This window comes from Pituophis catenifer, unplaced genomic scaffold (assembly GCF_029215685.1).
Source record: "Pituophis catenifer annectens isolate HBS135680 unplaced genomic scaffold, rPitCat1.0.hap2 SCAF_5, whole genome shotgun sequence".
NCBI lineage: Eukaryota > Metazoa > Chordata > Lepidosauria > Squamata > Colubridae > Pituophis > Pituophis catenifer.
The window spans coordinates 47962165-47982376 of NW_027256885.1; positions in this window are offsets into that span (position 1 = coordinate 47962165).

The following is a 20212-nucleotide window of genomic DNA, read 5'->3' on the forward strand; positions in this document are numbered from 1 at the left end:
TGTTTTGCTACATTCTAGCCCTAATTGCATTCTTTGTAGTTAGGCTTATCTCAAGTGCTTACACTTGAGCTTGCTTGGGGTGTGAGCTCTGGCAATGAGCCAGACAAGGCTTGTGTTTTAGTTTTAAAAGGATTTAAACTGTTGTGATTTAATTATTTGTATTGTGTTTGATTTTTTTTCCTGCCTCATGGTTTCTTTTTCTATCTGGGGAGGGGGTCTGCCTTCACTGCTTTAGTGGTTCCTGGCACTGTCCTTTTGGGGTGTACTTCCAAGAGGCAGGATGCAAGCTTGGCACTGATTTTTTTACTGCCTTTCTGGGGGCATGTGATCTTTCCTTAAATCTAGATGGTTTCCTTAGGATATCTTGTGAGGTGAGTGAGACCAGCTGGTATCTTTAAGTGGTGCAAATGGATCTAAGGATTGCTTCTCCTGGGTGTGAATGTGTGCTTTGTCAGTTCATTGAGCACAGGAGTCTCTTGTCTGTGGGGATTCTTGAGTCATCCAGGTCATGGCTGTCCCAAAGGTCCTTTTTTCAAGATGCAACTGGACTTTCTTGGTTTCCAGAAAGTCCAGTTGCCTCTTGAAAAAGCACCTTTGGTGCTTTTGCATTGCTTTGGAGTGTCCAAGAAGCATGTCTTGGCCAGTCCACCCAACTGCACTGGAAACAAGCCACCACCAGAACGGAATAAAGCAGTTGCAATCCTTTAATTAGGTTCAGCACAGCAAACACAGGCAGGAGAAAGGCACAAGCCAGAAACAAAGTTTAAAGTTTAAAGCCTTTTATATACGCAGCAATAAATCAAGTGGCAATTAAACAGTTAACATCACCCCTCCTTCCCCTAGCTGGCCTATAGGAGGAACGCAATAAATCAATCAGCAATCAAATAGTTAACATCACCCCTCCTTCCCCTAGCTGGCCTGTAGGAGGAGCACAATAAATCAATTAGCAATCAAACAGTCAACATCATCCCTCCTTCCCCTAGCTGGCCTGTAGGAGGAGCGCGCCTCTGTTACATCACAAGGCAGCGTCATCTGCAAACTCCATGCCCCCCCATCTCCAATGAAAGAGTTTGCTTCGTTTTGTGCGTGAGTGGTAAAGACTTCTCAAACAGCTGATGACACGCCCCCGGAGAGTCCAGCAGCTTGCCCCCTCCTCGTCGTCCTCCCCAGTGATGGCGAGACCCAACCGAGGCTCGACAGGCGGCTCCTCTCTACCAGGAGTCCACCTGCAGGAAATAAAATAAAGATGTTAGCATAGCAACCGTTCTACCCACTGGGACCTGGTTTATTTGGATATTTACGATGATACCGACGGAGCAACCGGTCGGCATGAACGTCTGGAGCTGCCACCCAAGATGCTTGTGCTAGTGGATAACCCTTCCACCATACTAAGTACTGTAACCTGCCTCTACGTAGACGTGAATCCAATACTTTATCTATCTCATATTGATCTGAATGACTCGGTCCCGGGGAAACAGGCTGATGTGTGGGCCTTTCCTCTTTGACAGGTTTAAGGAGGCTGCTATGAAAAACAGGATGTATTTTTCCTAACAGTGAAGGTAGCTTAAGCATGACAGTGACAGGGTTGATCACACGTGTTATAGGAAAAGAACCTATGTATTTGGGACCTAGTTTCCTACTAGGTAATCGTAATTTCAAGTATTTTGTAGATAGATACACGTGATCCCCTACAGGAAACGGTTTTGGGTCGGCTCTTTTTTTATCGACATAAAGTTTGTATTCATTTGCTGCTTTTTGAAGCGCCGTTTTTACTGCTGGCCACGTTTGTCGGATCTTGTCGGCCCAACCGGAATGCGTAGATAATCCTGTAGCTGGAGGTTCTACCTCAGGTATGGCAGGGAATTCTCTTCCATAGATGATTTGGAAAGGAGAAAATCCCGTGCTACGGTGGCTGATATTGTTGTACGCGACTTCAGCGAACGGGAGTAAGGCAGACCAATCAGTTTGCTGATACGAAACGTAGTAACGTAGATATCGTTCCACAGCAGCATTAGTCTGTTCGGCTGCTCTATTTGTACTGGGATGGAAGGCTGAACTTAATCCTTGAGTAGACCCTATCCTATGAATGAAAGACCTCCAAAACTGGGCGGTGAACTGGACACCCCGATCTGATATAATACGCTTCGGAATCCCGTGAAGGCGGTAGATATGTTGTATAAACATGTCTGTCAATCGTCGGGCAGATGGTAAACCCCGACAGGGTATAAAATGCGCCTGCTTTGAAAATAGGTCTACTACTGTCCAAATAACGGTATGTCCATTGCTGGGTGGAAGGTCCATTATAAAATCCATCGCCACCTCCTCCCACGGACGACTAGGATCAGCCACCGATTGTAATCGACCGAGTGGTTTCCCTGACCATGGTTTTGCTGCCGCGCATGTTGGGCACGTTTTTACGTAACGTTCAATTTCACCACGCATTCGTGGCCACCAAAATTGACGTCTAATCAGGTGAAGTGTTTTAAGGAAACCATAGTGACCTGCTGGTTTGGCATCATGGCACCGTCTTAAAACTGTAGCTCGAAGCGGTTCTGGAATGTATAAACGATCCCCATTCCACCCTAATCCATCTCGTAAGATTACTGACGTTTGGTTTTGATTTACCCACGTATCCTGGCTGATAGCTATCCGAAGAGTCGTTAAGAAGGACGCTTCTTTCCGTAACACCGCTGCAACCGCATGCCCACTCTCAATAGGTGGTATAAGAGATTCCACTACTTCCTCGCGCTTACTGTTATATTGTGGCATACGAGAAAGTGCATCGGCGAGGAAGTTCTTTCCTGCTGGCACATATTTGAGTCTGAAATTGAATCTTCGAAAATATTGTGCCCAGCGTAGTTGCTTTGGGGACAGACGTCTAGGCGTTTGGAATGCCTCTAAATTTTTATGGTCTGTCCATACCTCAAACGGGATAGTAGCCCCTTCCAGGATGTGACGCCACGTAAGTAGAGCCCAACGGACAGCGAAGGCCTCCTTTTCCCAGATCGCCCACCCTCGCTCTGTGGTGTTTAATTTGCGTGAGGTATAAGCACAAGGGCGTATCCTATCCTGTTCATCTTTTTGCAGCAACACAGCTCCCACAGCAACGTCACTAGCATCGGCTTGAACGATGAATTCACGAGACAGATCAGGGTGTTTAAGTACCGGTTCTCTGGTGAAAAGATATTTCAACTGTTCAAACACACTTTGACATTGAGCTGTCCATTGCAATAACTGGTTTGGTCTTGGTTTTATCACAGGGGATTTAGTGCGTAACAGGTCTGTTAACGGTAGTGCTATAGCGGCAAATGCGGAGACGAATTGGCGATAGAAATTCGCGAAACCAAGGAAACTTTGGAGTTGTTTCCTGGGCCCCAGGCACCAACTCGATAGCGCAATCCGTAGTCCGATGGGGGGGTAGTACTTCGCATTCCTCTTCACTAAACACGGCTGAAAGGTCTTGGTAAACAATAGGAAAGTCCGGTGTAAGCAACACCTCTGTGGAGGCACAGCTATTGTCCTGTCCCTCACTCGACTGTCCCACTGAAGAAGCAGGGGATGGGACAGCAGGTCCCAAAGGGATTCTAAGCTTACGATAACCCCCCTCCCACCAGATGTGAGGTTGCCATTTATCTAACCATGTGAGACCCAGAATAACTGGCTCTATCATTTTTTCAACCACAATAAACTGGATGGACTCTTGATGTTCACCTATCACTAACAACACTTGTTCAGTTACGTGGTTAGCAGGCGCCCCCCCAATAACGACCCGTCCATCTGTTTGAACTTCACAGGAACTTTTAGCTTTTTTATCTGTAGACCCAGAGCATCCACCACACTTCTCCGCACCAGACAACGGGTACATCCAGTGTCTATTAAAGCACCATACTGAAAACCCGTTGTGCTTCGGGGATTCCTCAGCACCACAGGTATGACAAAAGGGAACACAGTTTTGCTCACCATAGGGTCCTCCGGCTCATCGTCATCACTGTCCCCCGACACCACCAGGAATTTCCCCGCCACAGTGGTTGGTGTAATATCACGAGCCTGATGGTCTACAACGGACTTTGGTCCTTGAAGTGCTTGGGTACGTTCTTGTGGCTGCCGTGGTCGGCCTCTGGTCGCTACCCCCGTAGCCGGCTTTTGGGCCTGTACTCGTAACGGAGGTACAGGGCATTCAGCCGCTCTGTGTCCTAACTGATTGCAGCGAAAACAACGAAACGCCAGTCGCTGACACCTTTCAGGTGGGACGCTGCTGGGCAGAGGTACTTGAACCCGCGTGGTTGGCGGCTTTTCTGAGGCCCTCTCCGTGGGAACCCGTCTCTGTTCCACATTAACTTCCGACCGAGGCCTAAACTCCCGGAGGGTAATGTACAGTTCAATATCGGCTTTAAACCAAACAGCCAGGCACGAAGCCAGGCCTCAGTACGCACAGGCTTGACGTAACTCACGATCCAACCCCATCCAAAATTGCTGGACTAGCATCCGTTCGGGCCAGTCCCTTAAGCGACTAGCAATTTTCCGGAAATCACGTACATAGTCCTTTGCAGGAACACCCCGCTGTTTGAGGGCTACAAGATCTCCTTCCGCAATTTGTACACTGGAGTCATCCTCAAAAGCAGACCGGAGAGCTTCCAAGAACCTACCCACGTCCACCAGTTCTCTAGCATGGTTGCGATGTAATCCCGCCACCCAGTCTGCTGCATCGCCAGTTAACACAGCCGTAATGGCTACCACCATGGCCCATTGTGACGGATACCAGCGACCATACTGGTCTAGATGACTAACCACCTGGCTTAAGAACAACGCCACACGGTCTGGGCTCCCGTCAAAGGTGGCTTACAGTGCAGGAGGGCCCCAGATTGGAGGTGGTGCCCACATCCCAGGAACCGGGATCCATGCTGGGGGTGGTACAGGCGGTCTGTTCTCCCCATCTCTCCTCAGGTCTCCAACGGGCCTCCGTTCCCCCACAGGACGTTGTGCCCTCCTTCCAGCTCCTACCTCTCTTCTGGTCGATGGTTGTTCAGAACCCCTGGTGCTATCCTCCCTCTTAGGCAGGTGGTAGTCCCGGTCTTCGATTTGGCCCTTTCCTTTTCCTGTTTCCTGTTCCCTTCGGAATTTGGGGCTAGCAATGCGAAACCGAACCTCTGACCTGGAAAGGCCCTCATCCTGCCAAGACTTGCCTTGTAACGGCTCTGCCCCAGTGGCCCAGGGTTGCCAAGACGGGGCGTCCCGGAAACTCCCTTCTCCAAACCAATCTCTTATGGCATCCATAGCACTGGGTTCAGGCCCTGTAGTATCATAGCCCCAGTCCGCCTCTTCGTCATCTGTCCAATGTCTCTCCCACCAACCTCTAAATGACGGACCCAACGGGGGGGTAGATGGCCATTGGGGCCCGGTATGAGTAGAACTAGGCCACCAGCCCCCACCGGAAACTTGTCCCGAAGGGTCTAGCCCTTGACTCTGCGCACCAGCCGTCTCCACACAGTCCTCCTCACGTGGCTGGCGCAGCTTGGGTCTGACCACTGGTTGGTGAGGGGTTGCTGTTTGTAGCTTCTCCTCTTCCACAACCACCTCCTCCACGTCAGCCTCTAGAGGGACCTCCAACTCCGAATCACCTAGCGCCGTCCCTTCTGCCATCACTGACAGCCTTTCTCGCCGGACCGCAGCTAGGGAATGTAGGCAGTTGAAACTGGTGAGTGGGTGAGCGCTAACTTTCTCTCGGCCAGTCCACCCAACTGCACTGGAAACAAGCCACCACCAGAATGGAATAAAGCAGTTGCAATCCTTTAATTAGGTTCAGCACAGCAAACACAGGCAGGAGAAAGGCACAAGCCGGAAACAAATTTTAAAGTTAGCGCTACACGCAATCGCAGTGTAGCGCCTTTTATATACGCAGCAATAAATCAAGTGGCAATTAAACAGTTAACATCACCCCTCCTTCCCCTAGCTGGCCTGTAGGAGGAGCGCAATAAATCAATCGGCAATCAAATAGTTAACATCACCCCTCCTTCCCCTAGCTGGCCTGTAGGAGGAGCACAATAAATCAATTAGCAATCAAACAGTCAACATCATCCCTCCTTCCCCTAGCTGGCCTGTAGGAGGAGCGCGCCTCTGTTACATCACAAGGCAGCATCATCTGCAAACTCCATGCTCCCCCTATCTCCGATGAAAGAGTTTGCTTCGTTTTGTGCGTGAGTGGTAAAGACTTCTCAAACAGCTGATGACACGCCCCCGGAGAGTCCAGCAGCTTGCCCCCTCCTCGTCGTCCTCCCCAGTGATGGCGAGACCCAACCGAGGCTCGACAGCATGATTGCTCACTGATAGTAAGATTTTTTTTTAAAGGAGGTAGGGGTGTGGATCCTCCAATTCATTTTAGTTTTCTCTCATGATAATAAGGCTTAGTAACATGGCACCAGGCTTGAAGTTTTTTTTAGATATCTGTGACATGTACTAATTTTATTGTGATCCTGACAAGCTTGGGAGGCTTGAACCTGGGTCCCCTATATAATTTGTTAATTTGTCTTTTAGTTTGGCATTTTGTAGCCCAAATATGCCCACCTATTTTCTGGAGAGCTTAAATGACCTCTCTGCTAAAGGGTTTCACTTTATGAGCAAGAGTTGGCTGCTGATAGTTATCATTGCATTTTAACTATTTTAATTCCTGAAGGTGCTCTGGCACCCTGCCTGATTTGTAACTCCGGCTTGCAGGTATTTCTAATCTAATGATTGGTATTTAGGGCAGCTTTTTGCAAGCAAAGAAGCTTTTTCTATTTTTGTACAGGTAATCCTTGACTTACAACAGTTCATTTAGTGACCATTCAAAGTTACAATGGCACTGAAAAAAGTGACTTATTACCATTTTTCAAACTTACGACCGTTGCAGCATCCCCACAGTCATGAGAGCCGGGCAAGGTGAAGCGCCCCTTGATGTGAGTGACATCGAGTTGGCCACTCCCACCCAGTCACATGACCACCCAGCCACACCTAACCATCTGGTCATTAGGGCAGAGAACCAGTTGTTAAATTATTTGAATCCCACCACTGTTGTTATTTATATGTTGGAAGAAACTTTCTTTTATTATCTTTTACTTTTGTTGCAATTCTTCATTCTTTCTGAGCCTTTGTTTTCCTGACTTCGTCTTTGCAGATTCTGGCTATCTGCTGATATTCTGCCTTAGTTTTGTGTCCCTCTTTCCATTTTTTGTACTTGTCCTTTTTGTCTTTCAATTTGTCAGAGAGAACTTTGTGCAGCCATGCTGGTTTCTTGTTTTTCTTTTTCAGTGGTATTGTGCTGGTCTGGGCTTTCATGATCATATTTTTCAGTTTCCCAAGCTTCTTGAGTTGTTTTCCCTTTTAGGATTTTCATCCAAGGAATCTTTCCCAAGTTCTCTCTGAGTTTGTTAAAATCAGCTCTTTTAAAATCTAAGACTCTGGTATCATTATGTTCTATTGCTTGTGTTTGTGTTATGTTGAATTCTAGTATGACATGGTCAGTCTCACCCAAGATTCCTGCAGTTTCAACTCCCTCTATCACTTCTTCTCTGTTTGTAAGAATTAAGTCCAGTATGGCTGTCCCTCTAGTTCCCTCCTCTACCTTTTGGACAACAAAGTTGTCAGCTAGGTTGGTGAGGAACCTATTTGATTTTTCACTTGGTGCGGAGTTAGTCTTCCAATTGATGTCAGGGTAATGGAAGTCCCCCATTACTATTGTAGTGTGAGTCCTACATATATTTGTTAATTGGTTAGCAAAAAGGATATCTATTTTTTCTGCTTGATTGGGTGGCCTACAGTATACACCTATGGCCATGTTTTGTTTTTTTTTAATTTGATTTATATGCCGCCCTTCTCCGGAGACTCAGGGCGGCTTACAATGTGCTCAGCAATAGCCTTCATCCTTTTGTATATTTATACAAAGTCAGCTTATTGCCCCCACAACTGGGTCCTCAATTTACCTACCTTAGAAAGGATGGAAGGCTGAGTCAACCTTGAGCCTTGGCGAGATTCGAACCTGCAGTAATTGCAGGCAGATGGTCTTAATAACCAGCTTAATAACATGTTATTTTTTCCCCCTTTTATATTGACCCATATGCATTCTAGGAGGTTTTCGTCTTTGGTTTCATGCATTTCTATAGCAATATAGTGGTCCTTTACATACAGTGCAACTCCACCTCCTTTTTTATGGGGTCTGAGGTTTTTTTGAACAGTTTGTATCCTTCTATCAGTATGTTCCAGTCATGGGTTTTATCCCACCAAGTTTCTGTTATTCCAACTGTCACTGCGTTCTTGTATTTCCCAGCTGAGCTTCATATTTTTGAACTATCAGACTTTCCGTAGCTTGCCAAGAATTGTTATCAAAAGCTACCACGCATGTCCATCCACCCACATTCCTTCACTCTCCTTTCCTTTGTTCTCTGCCAGGAATGGTCCGGCAGAAGAACGCTGCCAAGATGTAGCTAATTAGATAGATAGATATTTTGTTATTTTTACAAATAAAAGAGTTTTATCACGTAGATCTCTTCATCTAGGTCTGCATGTAGATAAGCCGTGTCAACATCAAACTGGAAAACTTCTAAACCAAGGATAGTTGCAGTTGCTAAAGCAATTTTTACACTCTCAGTTCGAACTGTCGGTGAGTAGGTATTTGTGTAGTCCTCAGGATAACGTTGAGCGAAACCCTGAGCTACAAGTCTGGCCTTGTACAGTGACTCACCATTTGGTTTCTTTTTGATTCTGTAGACCCATCGAGTACCAATGACCTTTTTGTTTGCTGGAGGTTTTGCAGGTGTAAACTATCCTTGGTTTAGAAGTTTTCCAGTTTGATGTTGACACGGCTTATCTACATGCAGACCTAGATGAAGTCCTCCAGGATTCCAACATTGCAAATCAAAGGCAAGGGTGCTTTTGTCAGTTGCCAAGAATATCGTTGTGGAGGGATTCCTTTTGTGGCCCTCTTGGAAGGTCTCGGAACAACTGTCCAGTCTTCTTCTGCTTCGTCCTCGTCCTCACATTCGTCGCTAGCGTCAGCATCCGCGGCTTGCGAAGACGGAACATCAGGTTGAGAAGAACCAGTGGAATCTTGGTCATCAATCTGCGTGGCATCAGCAATATCATCTCTAGGAAAATAAACTCCAGGATCATTGGAATGAATCCTGTGTCAGCGTTCCAAATTATGATCTCTTTCAGCGCTGACATGAAATCACAGAAAGACTTGCTTTAATGCTGAGATGAACTTTCACCTAGTTCCTGGCTCTTCAGCAGATAGCGGTACTTGGGCAACAGAGGGAGGGGGGGAATTCCTGTGAAAAGAAAGTGCATGGGATGAAGAGATGGATCTGGATGGTGGCCAATGAGACATTGGGGTTGAAGAACGGAAAGGGAGGGGTTTGGAAGGAGGTGCCAATCTTGGCTGCATCAGAGTTCAGGCATGTCGTTTTTTCTATTCTTAAATAAAAGAGATTCATTAGAGACTTTGCGTTTGAGAATGAAGTTTATTTAAGATAGCAATGAAACCTGACATCCTGGACCAGTCAATATCTTCCTCAAAATTAGCAGATTGGGAAATCACAATTACATGTTTAGAGTCAATAAATTTGCTCCATTTTGAGTTATCATCAATACCCATAAATCTCAGTCTTTTTGTTGTTGGACCTCCTTTTCTTCTTTGAGCTAAGGGAATGTTCACCATAGCATATGAACCAAAAATATGGATGTTTTTAAGATCGGGCTTGTAGCCATACAACATGAAGAAAGGAATCTGATTTGTTACACTGCTCCAAGTACTGTTGACAATGTAATTTGCATACTTGATAGCTTCACCCAAGTATATCTTACCAAGGTTGGCGTCTTCTAGGAGACAACGCATCATGGTTTGCAGTACCCCTTGTCTTCGTTCTGTGACCTCATTATGAGCCAGTGTGTAAGGGGCCGAAGTCTGATGAAGAATTCCATTCTTACGCATCCAGTCCTGGAAACGCTGAGACATGAATTCGGCACCACGATCACTCTGGATTCTAGTGATGCGAACTTGGTGTTTGGTAGAAACAAGGGCTGCAAAATCTTTAAAGATCTGAAAGGTCTCAGATTTTTCTTTCATAGGATATACATATCCATAACTAGAGTAATTATCAACAATTGTTAGAAAATATTTTCTACCACCAAATGATGGCGGGAAAGGACCAACTATGTCAGTGTGAACCAAATCAAAAATGCGTGTTGACAGGCGTGTAGCGTGTTTGGGAATGGCTGCTGCTTTGGATTTGGCCTTTTTGCAGACAGCACAATCCAAAAACACCTTACACCCCTTTAGATCCAAACCTTTTGCGAACTCCGGCATCTTCCTAAGAACACGGAAACTGGCATGCCCCAATCTTCTATGCCATTTGTGGATACACCTAGAATGCAAAGGTTTACCAGTTAGTGAATTCTCAACATTAACAGTTTTATGAGGAACCTCAGGCTTGCTCTGAGCAACCTGTTTACCAATTCTCTTTTTGTTGGCTTTAGGACCCTTTGGAATAGCAACAGGATCTCTCTCTGGAGCATCTCTCTCTGGGCCTGTGCTCTCCCTTTTTGGAGTTTGTATACTTGCCTGTGTTTGTGTTTTAGGCTTTGGCTTTAAGTAGTAAACACCACCAATTAATATGGTTTCAGCAACAATATCTCCATTTTTAACTATGTAACTTGCTTTTTCAAGGTGGTGAACCTGGAACTTTAACATTCTAGACAAGTGACACTGACTAAGCAAATTACTGGTTGCTGTTGGTATATAATAAACATCAGGAATGAATGCATCAAGCTCTTCAACATAAACAGTTCCTTTTCCTTTGACCTGACAAGGATGATTGGAAAAAGAGTAAAGTTCACGTAGTTCTGGTTCAGGCTCGTGCATCTCTGTGAAACGTTCCTTTCTGTAGGTAACATGCAATGCTGCACCACTGTCCAAAGTCCACAGGAGTTGTCTGTCGTACTCTGGTTGAGGTTGTGGATCATTGGTTAAAGCCAATGTGGCGAGTGGAGCTTGTGGATCATGCCGGGGACCACAACGACCTTGTCTTCCACCTCTGCCTCTGCCTCTGAAGTCTGTTCTTCTGGGCTGATATGAGACGGGAGCTGGAACTTGTTGGGGACAATCCCGGGTGGCATGTCCCACACGATCACAGGTGTTGCACCTTGGCATCCTTGGAGCGTAGGCTCTTCCTCGGAAGGGGCGCCTAGCTGGAGCTCTTGATGCGGGTGATCCTCTCAAATGTGGCATGGCCAACATGAATGCCTCTTCTTCAATTAAAAGTCTACAGACATTGTCCACTGTGCGTTGAGCAATTGGGACTTGGTTAATTTTTGTAACAGCATCTTTCCATTCATAATTCAATGAGTTAATGATGATGCTGATCATTTGAATATCTTCAATATTATGGCCTCTTTCTCTCAATTCTGTTCTGATTCCTCTGTTTGGTCAAATGCCCTCCAATTTGTTCACCGGGTTTCAATCTTGAACCGTGGAGTTCAGACATGAGTAAACATGAAGATTCAATTGAGACAGGCCTGTAGCAATTTTCCAATTGAGCCCAAATTTGTCGGGCTGTTGTATTTGGTGGAAAAGTGACCTGCAGTTCAGTATCCATGGACATCAATAATGTTGTGCGAGCTCTAATCTCTAAGTCTCATATTGCAAAAGTCCATGGCTGTGCAAGAGGGTTAAAAATCATGCAGTGAGTGCCTTCTCTAAGAAGCAATAGTGTAATCTCACTGACCCAGGCTTTATAGTTATGTCCTGACATTTTTAGTTTTGACTCACCAGTTAGTGGAGAGACAGAAAATGCCTGGTAAGGAGCATGCATTTGGTATGCTGGCTGTGCTGGCAGAAATGCCTGTGGTATTTGCTGTGCCTGTTGTGGACCTAAAAATGGTCTTGGTTGTGCCATTGGAGGTGGACCGGGAGCTGGCCCTGTTTGCACTTGTGGCTGTGGCACATATGCAGGCATTTGTGGCTGCTGTTGCATTGGAATCTGCTGTATTCCAGCTGCCATTTGTGCTTGAGCTTGCCTTTGCTGCATTAAGCTTTGTTGTGTTCCATCTAAAAGGACACCAGCACCACCAGGGGGTGTTGGAGATGGGATCTGTGGAGACACTTGTGGCATTTCAGCTTGAATCTCTGAGTGAGTTAGAGACAGGTTTGCCAGGGTCTGCTGTAATAATTCAAAGTGCTCATCTAAGCTCCGTTCTCTTTCAGCTTCCTGTAGTAAATTACTTTCGCCAGCAGATGGTGCTGCACCTTTAGCTTCGGGCAGCCCAGTTACAAGAAATGACTGCGTGGCAGGTTTACATGTAACTTGATCAGGGAGACTTTTATGTGACGTGTGCACTGCTCTCTGTTTTAATTGGCCTGACACAGAATCCACCAGGGGGAGTGTCTTTGGCTCTGAGGAAGAAGACAAGATGGCGCTTTTATATATTCTTAAGTCACGAGGCTCTGTCTTATCTTGCTCAAGCATAAACAAATCCCACTTAAACCGAGACAGTTCATTTTCATAATATTTTACATGCTCACAATAGGATTTGATGGCCATCTCACGCCGAGTGAGTTCAGGGCTTTGAGGAGGATAGTAAATTACTTCTCTCTATATATGGGAGGAAGAATGCTCGGCAGTTTGTGGAAACTTTCTTGGCCTAGCACCAAGCACATCATAATCTGAGGGCTCCGGGAGGATAGATTTATAGCATGCAAATTGAGAAGAAAAAGCTACCGACCTCAGTCGCAATTCATTATCTTCAAAAGCAGCTGTTCTGTTATCTCTCCCTTGATGCGTTTCCGAAAGCATTTTCTGATCTTCCTCACCCATGGCCCCTTCTTGTTCAAGTTGTGTGGCTGTAGCAAGGGGCTGGAATCTTGAGGGTGTTTCTATCTCCTGCTCTTCATCCAAAGAGGATAAAGCTCTGGGCTTCATTTTGCCTTTTTTCTTCTTTCTTGGCATTTTAGCAGATAGATTAATTAACGTTCCTCAGTCGTAAAATCAATCATCTAGCTAATTAGCCTAGAGGTCTTATCAGAGTAACAAGCAAGGAAAAAAGCCATAATTTCAACCGTCCGACTGCTACCAGGTGTCAGGGTTTTGATCGATCCCATTCTGAGGACTACACAAATACCTACTCACCGACAGTTCGAACTGAGAGTGTAAAAATTGCTTTAGCAACTGCAACTATCCTTGGTTTAGAAGTTTTCCAGTTTGATGTTGACACGGCTTATCTACATGCAGACCTAGATGAAGTCCTCCAGGATTCCGACAGCAAGAAGGGGATACCTGGTTTCTAAACAAAAGTCTTTATGGTCTGAAACAATCTGGTTTAATGTGGTATTTATGTCTTACTGACAAACTAAATTCAATGGGCTTTATTAAGTCCGAAACTGATGAGTGCGTGTTCACAAAAAGATCTAACAATGCATATGAGATAGTTCTTGTTTATGTTGATGATATTGTTTATATTGGTCCAAATAAGCAAATGAGTGAAATTTTTGCCAAAGCTTTGCAGAGATACTTCACATTGAAATCATTGGGTCACATTAGCACTTATTTAGGTGTTCAGATTGAAAAAACACAGAAGGGGTTTAGTCTTTCACAAGAAGATAAAATTGAACAAATTTTGCATCATTGCAACATGAAAGATGCTAACACAACAAAGACACCCATGCAAACAGATTTTCACAACTTGACACAAGAAGAAAGTCCTGAGTTCGAGGATCAAACACTTTATCGCTCAGTCATTGGGTCACTATTGTACATTAGTAGTTGGACCAGACTCGACATTGCACTTAGTGTTAATCTCTTATCTCGACATGTAGGTAAGGCAAAACTGTTTCATTGGACATGCGTTAAGAAATTATTGAGATACCTACAATACACCAAACATTTGAAGTTATTGTTAGAACCAACACATACTGATTATGCAGAATTATGTTGTTATGCAGATTCTGATTGGCCAAGTGATAAGAAATCACGTAAAAGTACTTCAAGTTATATGATGTTCTTAAATGGATGTCCTGTTTATTGGCAAGTACGTAAACAGAATTTTGTTTCTTGTTCATCTACTGAAGCTGAATATGCTTGTGTTTCAGATGCATGTAACTCTCTAACTTGGTTTGATGCTTTAGTCACAGATATCTGGACACACCCGATCCGACCGATCACCGTGATGGAAGACAATGAATCGGTGGTTTATATTTCTGAATCTCATTTTACAGGTTCTAGGTCCAGACACATTGACATCCGTTATCAAAACATAAAACATTTAGTGAAAAAAGGTTTTGTTAAAATGCAGTATGTATCTACACATGATCAAATTGCTGATATGCTCAACAAACCACTTCCAGCAGCTCAACACGAGTATCTGCGTAAGAAGATGTGCCTTATTTGATGATGTAACTGATATTCGCTCAACTGGCAAAAAAAGGGGAATGTCACTGCGTTCTTGTATTTCCCAGGTGAGCTTCATATTTTTGAACTATCAGACTTTCCGTAGCTTGCCAAGAATTGTTTTTTTTTTATTGAAAAAGTTTTTCAAATACAGATTTTTCCCCCTTTTTTCTCCCCCCCTCCGTAACCCCCCCTCTCCACCCCTCCCCCTATGACCTCTTCTTCAAAGTAAAATCCAAATTCATAACAGATTATATGATACTTTACCATCCCCTTACTCCATCCCCCAAATACTGACCCTTTCTTTCTAATAATATTCTAATAATATTATTATATCCCCCTTTTACTATACATTTCAAAATAACATTCTACTATAACATTATGTGATAACTTCTGGTTTAGCATAGTAATATTATTATAACTCCCCATTTAACAATAATCTGCCCTTTTTCTCCTCCCCATTCATATTTCTCTTAAATCAAACCTTATATGTATATTAATATAACATTTCAGAACAACCTTCCACTTTAAGACTATATAATAAATCCTAATTTAACGTTTAATCTTTTATGTATATTAATATAACATTTCAAAGGAGCCTTCCACTGTAAAACTATATAATAAATCCTAATTTAACATTTATTCTCATAGTCTTTATGCTCATAGTCTATCCATTTCCTCCACTCCCATAAGTATATCTCTTAAACATCCCTTTTCTTAAACTAAACAATCAGTAAACTAACCTGTCTCCACCCACTTCCCTACAAAATTTACATACATAACAATTCTTAATATCTTTATTATTCTGCCCACCCTAAAAAAAAATTATTCCCTTATATAGATAATATCAGTAACTTTAAATTTATAATCCTTATAATATCTTCTTTGATGTCTTTCCACTGGATTGTTAACTCCATCACCCATATTAGGGTAACATAACATCCTGATTGCAACAGAATATTCAGAATCCTCAGTTATCATCTGCCCCCATCAATAATAAATATCTTCATGTATATAAAAAAGAGAAAACAACCACCCGAGTGGCATTATAATTGTATTCCATATAATATCTGTAGTAGTGGCTTTCTTCAGGATTATTAATTCCCACTGTCATAATGGGGTAACAACCAGATCTTCTGCATGCCCCAGCATAGCTCTCTTGCCATGTAACTCAGCATAAACATAATACATTTATCAAAGAATCCAAAATAGATAATTCCAATCCAACAATTTAAGGCCCTTTTCACATCCCAAAATTACGGCATTGCAGAGGTCTGTCACTCTCCTCAGGATAATATTAACCAATACTTCGCCTCAACTATCTTTTCATGTATTCAGTCGTCTTTTAGATAACTGGCTTCACTGTTGCCTAGTTTAGAAATTTTTGTTTTTGTGAGACCTATTTCTTTTTTTCTTGACTTTTTGTGGGTTTGATCTCCATCCTAATTTCCTTTCTACGAGTTGTATATCAACTGATCGGTTTTCGTTCTGATTTATGACTTGATCTTGTTGGTTTTGCTTTTGTGGCTTAGATTGCCATTCATATTTCTTTTCTATAAGTTGTGTATCAACTAATTGATTTCCATGCTTGTCTCTGACTTGATGAGTCATCACATTAGAATCCGATGTCACTTCTCTCTTATTTATAGGTAATCCAACTGAGGTATCTAAAGAATCCAAAGGCGATTCATCTACAGAGGCCTCTGTAACTCGATATTTTTCCTTTATTTCCAACTCCTTCTGCTTATCTTGTGTTGTGCATAAAAATGTTGAGCTCATTTTCAAAAATTTTTGATGAAATTCTTCCGCTTTTTCAACAGTATTTAATTGGTATCTTTCTCCTTGATATTTCAATATTATACCAACTGGAACATCCCACCTAAATAAAATATTTTGTTTTTTAAGCTCAGTCACCAGGAATCCAAATTTCTTTCTATCCAATAACATCTTGGGCGGTAACTCTTTATATATCCAAATCTTTCTTCCAAACAGTTGCAAAGTAGAATTAAAAGATTTTTGCACAATATTATTTCTTATTTCTTTATCTGTAAAGTAAATCACCACATCTCTAGGTAGTTGCCTTTGCTTTGCAATCCAAGAATTTACTCTATAGACTCTGTCAATCCTACAAAATACTTCCCCAGGATGAACCTTTAAGATCCCAGCCAGAATTTCAGCAGATATTTTCCTTAAGTCATCTCTGTTATTTTCCTATAGTCCTCTCAGTCTAATCGCATATTCTGTGAAATTGTGTTGCATCATTAAAACTTCTTTTTCAATCCGTTGTTTTATATTTTCTGCATTACAAGTCTTATGATCAGCTTCCATTTTAGATTTTTCTTCTAAGCTATTGTCTTGAATGTTTATCAAATCATTTTCAATTCTTTGTATTTTATTGTCCAAATTATCCTCAATTTCCTCCATTTTAGACTCTAATAAATTGATATTTGTATCCAACTTCATAGCAATTTCTGAAAAACCGTTAGTCACTTTTGCAATCTTTCGTTGCAAAGTATCATACTTTAATTGCACCAATTCTTTAATTTCCTGCTTAAATTTTTCAAAATTCTGGTTCACAATCTCATCCCTTCTTACAATCTCCTCCAAGAGAAATTCAATTATATTAAAATCAGTTTTCTGAGTCTGTAGGTTTAAAACTTGTTCATATAGTTTGTAGATGGGGGAATCCCCCCCCCACTGCTTGTTTGTCTGGCTTTGTTAGTCTAAACGCCATATTTCCACACAGACAAACTCTTTTTTAAGAACAGAAAAGAAAACTTCTTTCCAAACAAGATCAGTATCAGATCTCCAGGAAAAAGAAAACATAAAAAATAGAACTTTTTCTTAAATTGTGGCCAGCAGTATCTATTCCACTACTCTGTGGCTTATTAAGAAATGGAAGGACATTCCCTTTCAGCTTTCCCTTCTCAGGTCTCGGCAGTCGCCATTTTAAAATTCTTTTTTCCTTTCTTCAGTATCTTTTATAAAGTAAATGAAAATACTTGCGATTTAGGGTCACAGGTCCAGATCTCATCCTTTTTAATTAATCTGTTAATTTTCTTTAAAAAGCTTGTTCTCGTCGCCTGGCTCTGCAAAAAAGCAGAGGTCTCCCAAAGCCCGGAGCAGTGGCGAGGGAAATAGGGAGCCTCATCTGCTTTGCCCCCAAGAGTAAAAAAAAACTCTCGGGGCTTCGCAGAGAGCTCTACCTGCCCTCACCTGCTCTGTCTCACATTTCCTTATGGAAATGGAGTTTTTCGAGCCGCCTTTCAGATGTAAAGGCGGCTCTTTACAGGCGACGGGGCTGGCAGTCCCGAGGGACCGTCTGGCAGTGACAGAGAGCAAACAGGAAGTTGCTTGCCAAGAATTGTTATCAAAAGCTACCACGCATGTCCATCCACCCACATTCCTTCACTCTCCTTTCCTTTGTTCTCTGCCAGGAATGGTCCGGCAGAAGAACACTGCCAAGATGTAGCTAATTAGATAGATAGATATTTTGTTATTTTTACAAATAAAAGAGTTTTATTAGAGAATACTTCTTCGGGTTTTATTTCAGAATATTGCAACTTGGAGAAAGCCACGGTCCATCCTCTAATTAATCAGGCACGATTATCCCAAAAGCAGAATGGGATCGATCAAAACCCTGACACCAACTATATCATATCTACCTTCATGTATTAATAGTTCAAGTTCACCCTGTTTGTTCCCCAGACTTTCTGCATTTGTATATAGGCACTTGAGATCTTTATGTCTGACTCTGGGTATGCTTCCTGTGTCTCTGTCAGAGAATTCATGACTGGCAGAGACATGGTAACAAGGTCAACCAATGAATAGGGCTTAGTAACAAGGTCAGCCAATAGGAGCTGAGACAGGAAGGAGCCTGGGCGTGGCTCTGTAGCTCTGAGTGCTGTGTTGAGAATTGAAACTGAAAATAGTCTGCTGCTGGAACTGAAACCAATCTCTCCTCTCTACCAAATTGGAAGAACCACTTTTGGTATTGTATATTTATTTCATGTGTTATTATGGATATAAAGAGAAGTTAATTTATTTATTTTATTTATTTATAATCAAATTTCTATACTGCCCTACTCCCGAAGGACTCAGGGCGGTGAACAGCCAAGATAAAATACAGATAATACAAATATTAAAAATCCCTTAAAATTATTAAATATTTTGGCCGAAACACAGATTAAAACACCCAATTTATAAAGTCACAAATTAAAAAAATTAAAAAAATTTAAAAAATTTAAAAGAGGGGAGTTAGGCCAGGCCAGCTTGCTGAAATAGAAAAGTTTTGAGAGCACGGCAAAACGTGCGCAGGTCCGGGATCTTCCGTATCTCTGGGGGGAGCTCGTTCCAGATGGTAGGTGCCCCCACAGAGAAGGCTCTCCCCCTGGGGGCCGCCAGTCGACACTGTTTGGCCGATGGCACCCTGAGGAGCCCCTCTCTATGGGAGCGTACTGGTCAGTGAGAGGCTGTTGGTAGCCGAAGGCGGTCTCGTAAATACCCTGGTCCGATGCCATGGAGTGCTCTAAAGGTGGTAACCAAAACCTTGAAGTGCACCCAGAAGACCACCGGGAGCCAGTGCAGCTCGCGCAGGAGGGGGATCACATGGGAGCGCCATGTCGCTCCCATAACCACCCGCGCGGCTGCATTCTGGACCAGCTGGAGCCTCCGGGTGCTCCTCAAGGGGAGCCCCATGTAGAGAGCATTGCAGTAGTCCAAGCGGGAAGTAACGAGGGCATGAGTGACCATATTTAACGAGTCCCGATCCAGAAAGGGGCGCAACTGGCGAATCAGGCGGACCTGATAAAAAGTCCCCCTGGCCACGGCCATCATGTGCTCTTCTAAAGACAGCCGTGAGTCCAGGAGGACACCCAAGTTGCGAACCCTCTCCGTGGGGGGCAATGACTCGCCCCCAATAGTCAGTGATGGCACCAACTGACTATATCGGGATGTCGGAAACCACAGCCACTCGGTCTTGGATGGGTTGAGCCTGAGTCTGTTTCTCCCCATCCAGATCCGCACGGCCTCCAGGCACCGGGACATCACTTCAAGGGCATCATTGGGGTGGTCCGGGGTGGAGATGTACAGCTGAGTATCATCAGCGTACTGATGGTACTTCACCCTGAAACCACGGATGATCTCACCCAGCGGCTTCACATAAATGTTGAACAGAAGGGGCGAGAGGACCAACCCTTGTGGCACCCCACATACAAGGGGCCTCGGGGTCGACCTCTGCCCCCCTGTCAACACAGACTGCGACCGGTCAGAGAGAAAGGAGGAGAACCACCGTAGGACGGTGCCCCCCACCCCTAACTCCTCTAGCCGGTGCAGCATGATACCATGGTCGATGGTATCAAAAGCCGCTGAGAGGTCTAATAGGACCAGGACAGAGGAGCAACCCCTGTCCCGAGCCCTCCAGAGATCATCAACCAACGCGACCAATGCCGTTTCCGTGCTGTACCCAGGCCTAAAGCCCGACTGGAATGGATCCAGATACGACGATTCATCCAGGTACTGGGGGAGCTGTCGCGCTACCACACTCTCAACAACCTTCGCAACGAAGCGAAGGTTGGAGACTGGACGATAATTTGCCAACACTGCCGGGTCCAGGGAAGGCTTCTTGAGGAGGGGCCTCACCACCGCCTCTTTCAAGGCGGCAGGGAAGACACCCTCACTCAAGGAAGCATTTATAATCCCCTGGAGCCAGCCTCGTATAACCTCCCGAGAGGCCAGCACCAACCAGGAGGGACACGGGTCCAGTAAACATGTGGCTGCGCTCAGTCTGCCCAGTATCCTGT